The sequence below is a fragment of the Xylocopa sonorina genome, chromosome 16, assembly GCF_050948175.1.
Source record: "Xylocopa sonorina isolate GNS202 chromosome 16, iyXylSono1_principal, whole genome shotgun sequence".
Lineage (NCBI taxonomy): Eukaryota > Metazoa > Arthropoda > Insecta > Hymenoptera > Apidae > Xylocopa > Xylocopa sonorina.
This window is the reverse complement of record NC_135208.1, coordinates 1,428,654-1,443,877: the sequence shown is the minus strand read 5'-3', so window position 1 is coordinate 1,443,877 and position 15,224 is coordinate 1,428,654.

The window sequence follows — 15,224 nt, the reverse complement described above, 5'->3', positions numbered from 1 at the left end:
ACGTCACGGCCTTACTAACGATACTAAACAGGTAGTTTTTTCTTTTATCCGTTAAGCAAAGTACAAAACCATTAGATTGCAGTGTTTCGTGCACAGTTGTGTCGTTATGTGATGCCTCCGTAGTGTCTCAGCCATTGAAGCGGGTTCTGGGAACAACAAGAAAAATCAAAGTAATTAAAGCTCGATGTTTCATGGAAACAATACTTCATTCCTTAAGCGGCAGTTATAAGTCTGTGCGATACGCGTGACAAGATGAAGTTTGGTGAAAAATAGGAAAGTAGAGTTATTCAACGTTTTAGGTGAACTAAACTTTTGAGCTACGACGGTACAGGAAGGTTAAGAAGAAAGTTGAGTAAAAGAAGTGAAAGTATGACTAATGAGTAATGGTGACACTAAGATTACTGGTGAGAATAATATACGGAATAATTAACATGTGTAACACGAATTTTCCTAAATTGTATCTTAACAACTTGCCACGTGCGATTTCATCGTTATTTATTCGCATCTCCTTCTGTCTTTAATTATTATACAAGAGTGCGAGTAGCTAGAATTTGTTGAAGTCAGTTAGAAACCGTTTAGCTGCATTGCGCGAGCAACCACGACAGAATCGTTGCTATGAAAGCCTTGCTATGAAAAATGATAATGGTGTGTTCGATATTTTACCGTACTTTGGTCATCCAAGCAAGTTGATGTATTCAAAGATAAAAACGTAAAATAAAAACGACAAAGAAATTGATTTAATTCCAGGCAATTCTAAAAGTAGTATGAATGCCGTTTTTTTCTAACTCGCTTGGAACAACTTTGGGAATGACACGGTTTAATCTTCTCAATAACCATGTAACAACCTTCCTTTTTCTATAACAGGAATTGTCACGGGCGCACGTTTATTGTGCGTTTTCCTGGCATTAATAATATTTTATTCTCGTTTCGTGTTCGCTGCTTTTTAAACTAATCGCCGCTTTTACGTATTTTTACGTTGCATAAGTACATTGCTTTCCAGTTTCGTGGTTAATTTTTTTTCAGAAATACGTTTCTATTATTTATCCTTTTATTTTCTTTCTCATATTCTTTTTTTTTATTTACACATACCATTATTTAGAATACTAATAATAATATCTATGTATTACATTTTGGTGAAGACAGTTTCGTAACCATTTATCGTTATTGGTAACAAAATGAAGTAATTAGTGTGTACATATGGTTGCTTGATGCAAACCAAAATGAATTTATTACGTATAATATTTTTAAAAATATTCCATTAAATATATATTCATTTTAATTAATAGAAAGATAAAGAAACCTTATTTCATACTATTATTAAATTCTCAACTATTTGTTCTTAATCAAAGAAAATTATCACATCTAAAAACTAATGGAAACTGACTGAGAAAAAATATTACTCTTTCAAATCCTTCAATAGGAGGGAAGAACAAAGCATTGTTACAAATCAAGAATATTTATCCTTGTGACATTGTCAGCTGATTCTTTTTCTCTATACTACGTCATCTTCTGTCTTATCTTTATCTTTCGCTTTTATTTCACACTTTTCCTTTGGCATATAAACGTAGGTTGTACGCGAATGCCAACACGAAAAGATGTGCTGTTGGAAGCCCACGGGTTGTATCAGAGCGTGTTTTAGCAAAGAAAAGATATTCTTCATCTTTTAATAATTTTTTATTTGAATACTAAATATAGGGTTTAGCTGATAGTATAAAATTGATCATAATCGAGGCAACAGATTGTACCGGACTATGCCATGTCGTAGAAAATAGTATTTCACGTGCGTAATAAAATGTTCCACATGTAAGGGTGCGCGGACAGATAACATTGAAATGAACTAATCTAACGGGGCTGCGTCGTCAATGATGCTCGAGATTTCCAACCAAAATGCACCAGAATTTATTTAATTCCATTCCGTAAAATTTTGTGAAGAGCCAAATTGAAGGCTTTTGTTTTCTAACCGTGTCTTGTGTTAAATTTATTCAAAATGGAAACGGAAATAATACGGCCCAACTTAAAATAAGCTTTATGAAAGATAGTGCGGCGGCCTTCCGACACTCGCCACTAGAGGGACAGCACCACTTATAGTTTCCCGAAAGTACACAATGACCTATCCACTCCAATATATATTCGTTCTGACCTGTCCCTAATATCCCAGCATCTAAGGCAGGGCCTTCTTCCCCTCTTTTTTCCATCCTTCTTTCCTCTTTCACTCTACAGCAAACCGAAGCACTTCGCTTCAATAGTACGCTTTCCAAATACACTTACTTTTTTCTGGCATATGGATGAAATCAACGGTATCGCCGTTACGATCCGCGCATATACGAGAAAATCGTGAATAGGGGAAAGTCACGAATATTCAGACATTCGCGACGAGACGCGACGCCACGACACATCCACGAAATAGAGACGTTTCGAGAAACCGAGAAATCGCGAAACGAAGACAGTATATAAATAGGCAGCTCAGCCACGTATTCATTCAGTCAGTCTCGCTCGTATTCAGTTACAACGTTTACTGCTACGCGTCGCATCAGCTACTACGATTCATTTTTGTACTCTGGAAGTTTATTTAGTGTAAATAGTTAAGTGTTAAGTCGAGATTACTTGCCTTCATCGCCTATTCCGTACCTCCATACGCCGAGGAAGTAAATAATTTGGAAATATAGGCGGGTTGAAAAGGGAAATTTAGGGTGGGGGTTATGTCGCATCAATAAACAGACAATAAGCAAAGAACGTGGCGACAAGTGATATCACTTCTACACCTGTTCCGCTGCATTAGACGCGGTACACCATGGATAATTCGAATCGAGTCTGCGTTTAGCATTTATATATCCATAGAGTGGCTTCCCATGAATTCATCGTATGTCTGGTTCAAAGATGAGAGAAAAAGCACGCGCATACACAATCGGGAGCCAGAAATTTATATTCTTTTTTACTTTGAGCTATTTTGAAACGTGGGAAGCGAAAAAGCTCGATGAAACGTTCCATTATACTTATGATACTGAATAATAAAAAATAATGCGTTCAAGCAGTAAACGACCAGCTTTCATAATCGCTACCACTCGCCATCACTATTGGGGTGAACACGACCGGAAATGGAAATGTTTGCGGACGTTTTCGAATGAGGCTGAAGGGGTTTATAACACCGGCTGCCGTGTTCTCTTGTAATATGATGATTTCAGTATGGGATATACGGAATAACTACACGAGTTTCTACATTTCGCATTTTATTACGTACGATCGTTATTCGCGATAACTGAAAGAATTGTGCAATCGTGGAAATTTAATTAATTGCTACCGAAACTGTAGTTGGCAACATTAGGCGGACACGAATGGTATGTTCATAGGGGAATATATCCCAAAATGACTCTTAATACGCTCGAATTTTTCCTCGCCCTTAACGATGCCCTTCGCTATATTATGTCCTCCGCAAATAATCTTTGCCTAACTGACCGTACGTTCACTCAGGGCCTCAGGCCATGAATTACCTTTGATCGATGGTACTAGCACTTAACGCTCGATACGAATTAATCAAGTTTATAGGCCATTTTGTTATCGTTGCGCTGGGACGTTATGATTTTGCATATTCTCCGTGTCTATACAATAAACACGTTCTACGTACGATATTATGTCGAATTGATGTATACAAGTTATAAATGTGCACGGGTAACTGTGACAGTGACACGAGTTATGCGGTAAAAATTGTGTTCGACTAGAACACTTGGTTCGTTCAGAACGGTTCGTTTAGAACAACCTTCTCATTCGTTGTGAGTTGTGAATTCGATTAGAGCTTCAGTAGATTCGCGTAGCGACGTGAAGAAATCGTGGCCATAGCACCGCTCGCCGGATAAGGAACATTCTGTACCAGATATACCTCACTATTGTTATTGTATTAATTGTTATATTAAAATTAAGAGTGAATGGTCGAGTGTTGTCTTTCCTCCCGTACGCCTCAGCAGTTTTGGAAACGTACGGATCATTCGGCGGTTAAGCATCAACTACTGGATTTCCTTTTTTCAATAACCTTCCGATGTTCATTTCATGTCTCGCCTCACTCACTCACTCACTCATTCACACCATGTCGACTGTCATGATACTACACCAATATTTAATTTGAACGATGCGGTTATGCATTTATGGTAAGTTTCTATGCTCGAAAGGGAGCACGAAATTCGCATAATATGCAAAAGTGTATAAAATACCGAAAGTGAAGTGTGCGCACAGTAGAATATTTGAAAGATAAAATAAATCGCTCTACTTGGATACAGTTATTTACTTGTTTTTGTGTATGCATGCATGCAACATTTTAGTGCGCAAGGAAGCACAAAGTGCACATAATATACAAAAATGTACCCAGACAACACAAGATAAGATGGTGGCGACACCATACCGGCACTGTAGCGACACTTCCGAGGAGTGTCAGCAGATCCGTAGTCATCTACGTCCGCACTTGTTAGCTAAAATGCCGGCACGCAGTGGCAGCACGTTCTAGTCACCAGCGTAGCACGCGTGCGAATGACACTGCGCCAGCACTAGCGTGACACGCGTGTCATCGTTCCATTCAAAAATTTTTTCTGCATTGGCGTAGACGTCACATTTGTTAATGGGGAACCACCTGTTATTCCGTACAAATTAAATACGTCAGAGTTTAGATATCCGCATACGAGTACTGACAGACGTTTTGATAGTTGTTTGCCAACATTTATAGTTACTGAGAGAGCCATATATATTTTTTCAATTCGTCAGGAAAATTCATGCCAATAGAGAGTATTAAATACGATGGCAGCATATTGTTTAAGGAAATGTAATAAATGATACATTTACTTATAAAATGTTGAACTAATTAAGTTACGTTTACTTTACTAGCGTATCACAATTTTCAAGTGAAGATATTGAACGTAATTATTTGTTTTCCTTTGGTACATATATTCTTGTGGTAAATGGTTTTATCGTTTGTAAGGATTATTAAATATAAAATATACCTTTGTTACATGAATTTTTAACGATGAGTTGAAAAAAATATTTATAAAATAAGTGTATGTATTTTTACGATAAAGTAGTTAACGACTTTTCTGAAAAAATCGCTGTATTAAGTTATAGTTTATAGAAAATAATAAAAAGAAGTTTTTCTATCTTTCTTTCGTGTCAGTGTATCTATTTTCGAATCGAAATAAATAAATTGCTTAGTTTAGTCATTTTTAATATTCGTTTATAATTTTTATGCAAACAGCTTCTTCATTGGTATATATTAGCCCACGCCACTGGCACGCGTGTCACTATGGTGAGCTGATAGTGTCATTGGCACGCTGTGTCGGCCTTTTGCTATATCGCTGTGCTTTGATAGTGCCGTGACACGCAGTGTCGCTCCAGTGCTAGCCCTGTGCTGTTACGAGAACTGAGAGGCAGCACCGTGCTAGCACAGTGCTTAGAGTTCCACCCGGTGCCATTGGCGCTACAATCGCTGGTTGTCTGGGTAGTTTCGAACATTTATGCATGTATTTCATTTTGTTTATACCTCGTTGTCTATAAACTAAATTTGTGATATAATAACTCTATGAACAATTATTCAATTAATAACGAGTATGCGAAATGCATTGGGATTTATGAATAATATTCGTAAATGTATAATCTTTCACTGTTAGAGATTGTAAAGAAAGTACAGTTCTCTTGTTCAAAATCTCCCTTCTTCATCATTTGTTGGCGGCAATAAAGAAAAACTTGTATAGTTTTAAATACGGAATACTTATTTTATTTTCCTCTCTTAGCTAAACTCTGCTTTTTCTTCACCAAAAAGTTATTTCTAATATCTCAGTTAGAATATAGTATTTAATATACATATAATGTTATAGTAAATGTAATAGTAAACTAAAAACATCGCGATGGTCGTTGTTTATTGTGTTAAATGACAAAGCAACCACGTGAAGTGTTGTATTCTCGTATTTGTTTTGATAAATATAAGAACTTTGCAGGATACGAAGCTAAAGCTACATTATGTCGTTACGACGTCTCCATCTTGCCGAGTGTTAGAATATTCAGCGTTTGAGATCATTTCTTAAATCACGTTATGTTACGCATGTGTACGCATTCATAACTATCGCGTTAACGAGCATCGTAGCAACAGAAAAAAGTTCTACTCGTCGTCGTTGCTTGTTCCGAACAATGAATCATCGCACGAAGAAACATTATTCATCAGGGGAGCGTTCGTCTGGTGTTGTCAAGGTCGATTATGCTTCAATGATGATAAAAAATAGGAGTAGAACGATTGATAAACACATAAAGACATTCGAAACTTACAAACGCATACATATATTAAAACCGAAAGAATTAGTTAGAACTGGATACGTGAAATATTAAAACGAGCTATAATTGTATTATTACAATTCAGGAAAGTTCCAAATTTCCCGCTCATGGATTCGGTTAGTAAATCGTAGAGTCAAATGAGCGACTCGAGCATAGAAAATAATACGTTCAGCATGGGCACTAAATTGAACATGTTTACCGAGAACATAACCAACGAAAAGTCGAAAATTGCTTTTTCTGAACATATACATGTGAAGAGAAATACTTCAAGTTACTCGAGTTTGTACGTTTGGTCCTCGTTTTACTTGGGCATCTTAATCTCGCGTTCGGAGAGTGATTTAAAGAGAATTTGTCACATAAAGACCGATAAAAAAATTTTCAATATAAATTTCGAATCCGCGTTTAGCGTTTTATCGCGTAAACGTTCGCCAATAACTGCTACGAAAAAAGACCGTACGTTTTTGAATCTTCCATTTTACTTGTAACATAGTCGTTTCTTCATTGACGCGAAAACTAGTCGCAGCAAAATACACGGGGTATTCGAACGAGCTGCAATTGCTTCGCTAAAATTTAAAGCTCGGTTAGTGACGTACGCGGAAATTCCGTGGGTCTCCATCAGCAGCCGTAGTTCGAGATAATATTAAGAGACATTTCAGCTGTGAAATACTTGGGACAACGAAAATATAAATCAACCAAAGGGTTTGCTCGCATAATAAGCAGAGAAGTGAAATTCTAATACCGAAAATCAGAAATTCCGCGGTCCCAAAATAATTGGACTGTTTATTTTGAAAGTAGTGCAAGTCCATTTTCTCTTATTTCGAGAAAATTGAATGTTAGCAGATCTGACAATTAAAAAATATAGGCCAATTATGTGATGTCTGGGAATGTTTGTACTAATTTATCAATATGTAATTTGATTATATAAATTTCTTTTACGCGAATTTAACTAAAATAATTGACAATTTCTAGGCTGCAAATGGACTTACACCACTTTCATAATTAGTCAATTGTAAATATCATTTAATTTCAATTTTGAAATAACAAATATCACTTAAAATGTATATCTCATATTAATCTCATTTTGTTCATAAATAATAACAAGAAATAAAATAAGATTAGCATTTTTTATTATGAACGTTAATTGTATTTATATATTGTTAAACTTAATACAAGATATTGGTATTATTAACTATTTATGCTCGTCATGTGGCAATGTTTTGAAATATTCATGATGCACAGGAGGTATATTATAAGGTAATAGCTGCTGGATATCCTCATATTTTTCGAACGTAATAGGCTTAGCATCGTTATACAACATTTAAATTGAACAAAGAATTGACATTTTTTAAGATATTAAATTCTAACTAGTTACAAACAAAAAGTTTACACTAAATTAAACATAAATTATGTTAGATCTCATTTTTTTAAAAAAGGAATTACACCACTTTCAAAATAAACGGCCCAAATATTAATTCTAGAAACAAGTATTAAAATTAAGAATGGTGAAAGTATTTTTGCGCCATGCTGTATTAATGCGTGCAATTAAGAACCCACTGTAAAGGTACTTTTGTTCCTATTGTACCTCGAATGCCATCTTTTCTTATCTGGTACCTCAATATTCCCATTTTGAATAGCGGAATCTTATCTAGCGAGCCAAACGATAATCAAGACAAAACACAAGCATTTCGTTCTAAACGTAATTATCTTTTACTATAATAAGAAACAATGGTTGTAATATATTCACACATTTGCATCGAGTAAATTTCGATCTTAGAAGTACGCTAGGCATGGCTATATCTCGTTATCACTTCTGCACTTTTAAGCAGTGCACATGGTCTCACGAAGAGTAATTAAGTTCGCATTGGCCTTGCGTAGTTCAAGCAACCTCGCGATTTACGTTGCGCCACGGTGTTACAGTGTATACGTGTAAAAGTATATATGTATGCATAAACGTCGTTTTTTAGACACAAATATATATGCCCATAATTATGAAAGTGGTCTAAGTCATATATTTCTTTTTTCGAGATATTTAATGAATTACATTTGAATAAATTAAAAAATATTCTTATATATTATGCCACCGTTTTATTTAGAATTTTATTAGTCTTGATTAATGGAAATTCATTATGAATATGAAATTTTGTGTGAATTTCATACGAAAATGTTTTTAAAGTTTGAATTGAATTGGACCACTTTCAAAATTAACTGAATATCCTATAAATGACTTAAAGCAATAAGAAACTATGAGTTTTATTATTTGAAACAATAACTTTGATGAAATAAGTCATGAACATTTAGAAAAGTAATCCATTTTTATCATTTCGAGTTTTTAAGATTCTTAAAATATTCTTGAAAAAACTGGAGGGATGTATGGAAGTAAACAAATAATATCTTTATGTTTTTCTCTCATTACTGGTCTAGTGGTGTGTAATGGAAGTAGCTTAATATTTTCGTATATTTTTGGTCTTCCTCTATTAGGTGAAAGATCTAAAACGTGGAATTCCGGACCGCGAATTTAGGACCGCGTCAAAGAGGGTCACGCGCCATTTTCCAGTTATGTTAATATAATTTCTTGAAATTTTTTACTTAGAACACTTTCATAATTAACGCTAAATGAATTCCATATAATGTTGAAATTACAACCACCATCTAATGGTTCATTTTTGACGATATCGTAAAAATTACATTGAATGAAATTTCCTTTAAAATAATGTGCTGTGAAAAAACTGATAAACTCATTTTTTTTTAATTCTGACTTAGACCACTTTCATAATTATGGGCACATGTAATATTTATTATTCTTGAGGCCTATGTATCTTGTAATAAAAGAATATATTTCTAATACTGATTCAAAAATATATTTCTAATAGTAAGTTTGATTCATTATTGTAGAACGTCGCATGGATTAAGCGTTGGTAATTCAAGACTTCCGTTCTCGCCGATATAAGCGTAGCAGGAATATTATACTCTGGTGTAGAAGGCACGGTATAATTATCAGTCGGTAACATTAAAATCCATTTCATCCGAGCTATATCCGCTTATTTCACGTCTCAATTTCTTATTTTCAGTTCTTAACGCTGAAATTGTAGGCTTGTAATCGTTATTATTGATAACGAGTTTCTTGTTGCGATCTCTTAGAAGTCGAATCTCTGCGTGAAAGGGTTCGATTTTCTTAATAAGATCTGTTAGAAATCGAATCTGTGCCCGAAAGAATTCGCTGAGCTCGTTGTTGTCCCCTCTCGACGTAGGCGGTACTTTAACATGCGACCACGCTTAGCGGATAAATGTTTCTTGGATGATTCATCCTCGCGATTTGCAGACGAATCATCGTTAGCACCATTTTTAGTAGGTATGGGAAGGTTTGCCAAAGAGGAAGTCGGAAGATTGACTGACGGAACAGCCGGAAGACATACTTCGCGATGAAACGGAACGTCGGATGTGTCGGAGGCGACTTTTTTCGGTGAGTCAACTGAACGGATTCATTGCTCGATCATAACCGTGTGTTCAGGTAGTCCTCGTCGACTTTAGAATAGTAATTCGAGATCAGATAAGGTAACTCTTGTCACTTTTTTTTAACTGACGTGTTAGAGGGGTTTTGGGTTGGTCAATCGATCCCTCGAGATTTCATCTTTGGACAAACTCGTTTTTACAGGTTTTTTCTTAATTATAATAATTGATCAACAAGTGGGTGTTTTTCAAGCTAAACGAATGGTTCGAGTGACCTTTTAATCTGACTTTGGAAGGAGAGTATACCAAACAAAGCTTGATCTGTTAAATAGTTGAATAAAAGTGTACAATAATTAAACATGATATCTGCATATAAGTATATCAATTTATATCAGATTACAAAAAATGAAGGTATGTAATAATTAAATATCGTATTAATGATTATAGAAAAAGTAATTCAAGTTCATTCATATATAGTGATTCTTTTATATTTAGCATCTATTTTAAAGTTATTTGTTCGTTTTACATTTAATTTCATAGTGTTGTTAAATACTGGTTAAGTAAATATGGAACAGTCTGTGAGCGCCACTTTCCAGTTAACCACAGATCTTGAATCACATCTATCTATCTAATCCAAGAAAGATGAATGTAATCTAAATCAATTGATTACAATTTAAAAACTACAACACTGGTGTCTTTCGATGGGAACGTTCAAGAATTTGTATATTTACGATTTAAGAACAAAATCCTGTATCGATATTCAAAAATATCAATTTTATCGCTTATATGTACCAAAATCTGTTCTATTCGATCGACATTTTGAGCGTCGAAGAATTGATGGATATAATAATTACATTTGGCAGGCCAGACTAGCGGTTCCGCTGCATCAAACATTTCACAACAAAGAATACGTCACATCCCATGTTGCAAAATATCATCTGAATATTCTAAACCCCATAGGCAAGGAGAATTTCGCTACAAAGACGAACGATCGAAGCACCATAGATTGTCGTTACGAATTGGATGTTAGTATTATAAAAGAAGTTTCGCTTCGATACGTTAGACTGTTTTTCACGTTTCCTTTCGAAGACGGATTTTATATTCACCTAAATGGATCTATAATATATGTTAATATCGAATCTATAAAGAAGCTTTTCGTGCTTAAATTGTGCAGTGTCCCTGAAATCGAATCAATTGTGGATAGTGCAAAGCAAATGTTAACGTTCCATCATACTCACCAATATTAGTTTGAGTAAACTTCATTGTCACCATCGCTCATTGTTGTCATGCTTTCACTTCTTTTACTCATGCTGGAGTCCTCACCTTTCAACTGTCTTCTCAACTCTCCTATACCGTCGTAGTTGCTGCTCTAAAAGCTGACAAAAAAGAGACAAATAAATACAATTGAACTTATTAAACATTGAATTTTTCGCATAAATGCACATCCATGCATTCGAAGCACATTTATGTTACAACATACATTAAAACACCATATATAATATTATAAAAACACGACTGCCAAGAAAGAAAGAGAAAAAAAAGCAAGTGAGACAGTAGTTCAGATGACGTTGCAATGATATCCCGATTACGCGTATGCTCATTAAATTTTATGCAGCACAAAATTGTGCCAGATGCGCTATTGTATACTGTACTTCTACTACGAAATTTCTCGGGACATCAGCAGGGACATAGCTAATCGGACACAGCGCTTTTCCAGTAATTTTCGATTGCTGATAGACGTTAGCAACACTTCGCATAATTTCCATTTCAATAGAAAGCTTCTGACAAACATGCACGTCTCAAAAAGTTACGGTGGAATAAGTTTAACCTTCGTAATCACTAGTCAGTCCCCTCAGAGGAGACGTACGAGTGTCATGCTGAACTTGCAACCTCTACTTAGAAGGGATATTCGAGTACAAAGGGTTAAATTGGTTTACCGAACCCATAGACATTTCCACATTTTTAGAAAACAATTGTTCGGCCGTTAAATATCTTGAATTGTATAGATCCTCAAATGATCAGTTGGCGGAATTGGTTGAGGCGGATCAAGTTCTATTGGACCACAAGCAATTGGCTGAATAAATAAATAAATAAATATATATATATATCTTTTTTATATATATTTATATAAGAATGCATTGTATAAATATGTCGTATGAGTATGTCGTAAGCCTTCGACCATAGAGCCAAATAAAGTGGAAAGTTTATGTAAATACACATAATGTGCATGTATAATATGTAGTTATATATTATTTGCATATGTACTTAAGTATGGAACACTGTTATAACGGTTTCTTTCATTGTCCTTTAATCTGTATGACCAAACAATTCAATCATCACAACCGTAACAATGATGAACGCGGCAGGGCTACTTAATAAATATCTTATTTTTGTTAGTACAGTAAAATCTGTTTTTGTGCGTTTCTTTTTTATGCGATTTTGTTTTTGTGCAACTTTTTTCGTGCGATTTATTTTTATGCGGTATATGAATCTCAGCGGCGTTGGCACCAGTTTAATGTTTCCTGTTTCCTATCAATGTACATATACATGTTGTGGACGAACTCTGATTATATGGTCTCCTTGACGACGATTTGTCTGGACTTCGCGATGCTTTGTTCATTATGAAAATTTTTCCATGTATATGTACAATGAAGAATTAAATGTTTTTACAATTTTTCCGGGTATAATTTAATTATTTAATTTAATTGAAAGCATTCTCTCATCTATTTCGTAAATAATTGATGTGTTTTCTAAGTGCGGCTTTTTTCATGCGGTCCCGTCTGCGCATAAAAAAAATTTTAGGTAGTATATCGTACAAAGTTGTTTATTATATGCAAGTATTAGTAAAATTTTCAAATATTTTTTTGTACGATTTCTTTTGTGCGGTCCCTATCCACCGCACAAAAACAGGTTTTACTGTATGCTATTAATGATTCGTGAGTTTCGCAGTTATTGTCAATGTCAGTGATGGTTGGTTCGAGTTATGTTTTCGAGTGTTTTTTTAGATTTTAAGAAAGCAACACCAACAATTCGTTGTCGGCTTCTTCATCATAATCCTGGACATCTTCAGCCGGTTCGAAGCGTGCATAGTTTAAATGGAGCCTCAAGCTTCATATTGCCTCCTCTAGGGAAATCTGTTGCGACCATATTTGACGCCATTTCGAATACATTCTGAATCGTTTTGGTTCTTCATATAATTCAAATATTTTTTGCACATATTTGTGGCCACGACGAAGTATTCTAACATATAACACCGGTTGTAATATAATCAATATATACTTTAACCATATTTGGAACGCTATTTTTATCAAATGGTTTACTTTCATCAGTTCCTTTTTTTTATTTCCCCATTATTGCGTATCCCAATCAGTAATAACGTAGCAGCGATATGTACCGGGTAAGTACCCGGATACTTATTATACTTTCCAGCTAAAAACTTTTCCACGATAATATTTATTAGTGCCATAGTTACAGGTTCTAACTAGTATGACGGTTTTTATTTGAAAGCGTTGCACTGACTGATCAATTCGTTAGAGCATAAGCTACTTATATGTACATATAGTACATAGGTTTCGATCATTTTCTAAAAATGATCTATAATATAGCACAGGAACTGACTATTGTGTCGCTCCCATACAATGTAAGATAAATAAAAATGAACAAAAAGAACGTGCACACACACACGCGCGCGCACATATCCCTCTACCGTATATATAAACTTTAGGCGCTAAAAGAAAAACACTAATGTACATAGTGAATCATACTATTTAAGAAAAAAAAAAGAAAACAAAGCAACAAACAAACATCCCGAAAACCAAACAAAGTCGATGAGCGCTATAAATAGCCAGTCGGCTAAGAATAAATTATAACATACAATAAGTCAAATTAAGCGTTTATATAACTGTCATAAATGTAACCCTCGGTATAGCTAATAAACGTATTTTAAAAAACAAAAAAAAAGGACTGCCATGTAGTAGTCTTACTGCTGCGTCCACTAGCAAGCTCCGGACGAAAATTTCTTCCCTCTCTTGTCTCGACGCTTATTTAACAACAGTCGTCAGAGATTTACCGGTGCGACGTTCAGTGCAATTTGCTAGCCTGTTACTGGTTAATGCGATCTGAAAGATATACGACTGTTCATTTGGACAGGTGGAGGCTTAAAGCGTACTCTCACCTCTAACATTAATTGTGCAGAGCATCATCTCTACGTCGATATGAAACAGTATATAAACGGGTGTAGAAAGGGTGGACTAGAACAATAGGTTTGTAGCTCATAAAACGCGCTCAGGTTCAACCCGTGGGCTTTCAACAGCACATCTTTTCGTGATGTCATTCGTGTACATCCGATGGTTATAAACCAAAGGAAAAGTGTGAAATAAAAACGACAGATAAACTGACAGGAAATGATGTAGTATAGAGAAGAAGAATCGGCTGACTATGTCAAAAGGAAGAATATTCTTGACTTGAAATAACGGTCAGTACTATTCTTCTATTGGAGGATTTGAAAGAGTAATATTCTTCCTCAGTCAGTTTCCATTAGTTTTTGGATGTGACGATTCTCTTTGATTAAGTACAGATAGTTGAGAATTTAATAATAGTATGAAATAAGGTTTCTTTAACTTTCTATTAATTAAAATGAATATATATTTCATAGAATATTTTTAAAGATATTATACGTAATAAATTCATTCTGCTTTGCATCAAGCGTCCATATCTATTATATATATATATATTATATATATTATATATTATTTCATCCTGTTACCTATAACGATAAATAATCAACGATACTGTCTTCACCAAAACGTAATACATAGATATTATTATTAGCATTCTAAATAATGCTACGTGTATATAAATAAAAAGAATATGAAAAAGAAAATAAAAGGATAAAAAATGGACAGGTATTTCTGAAAAAAAATTATCCACGAAACGGGAATGCAATGTACATATGCAACGTAAAAATAAGTAAACGCGGCAATTAGTTTAAAAAGCAGCGAACGCGAAACGAGAATAAAATATTATTAATGTCAGGAAAATGTACAATAAACGTTCACCTGTGCAGTTCCTGTTGTAGAAAAAAGCTAAACGGTTCCCAACTGACTTCAACAAATTCTAGCTACTCTAATATAGTAATCTAGTACAATAATGGGCTCGCTCTAGTATAATAATTAAAGACAGAAGGAGATGCGAATAAATAACGATAAAATCGCACGTGGCAAGTTGTTAAGATACAATTTAGGAAAATTCGTGTTACACATGTTAATTATTCCGTGAATTATTCTTACCAGAATTCTTAGTGTCATCATTATTCATTAGTTATCATACTTTCACTTCTTGTACTCAACTTTCTTCTTAACCCTGCTGTACCGTCGTAGCTCAAAAATTCAGTCCACCTAAACCTTTAAATAACTCTACATTTCCATTTTTCGCCAGACTTCATCTTGTCATGCGCATCGCACGGACTTATAACTGCC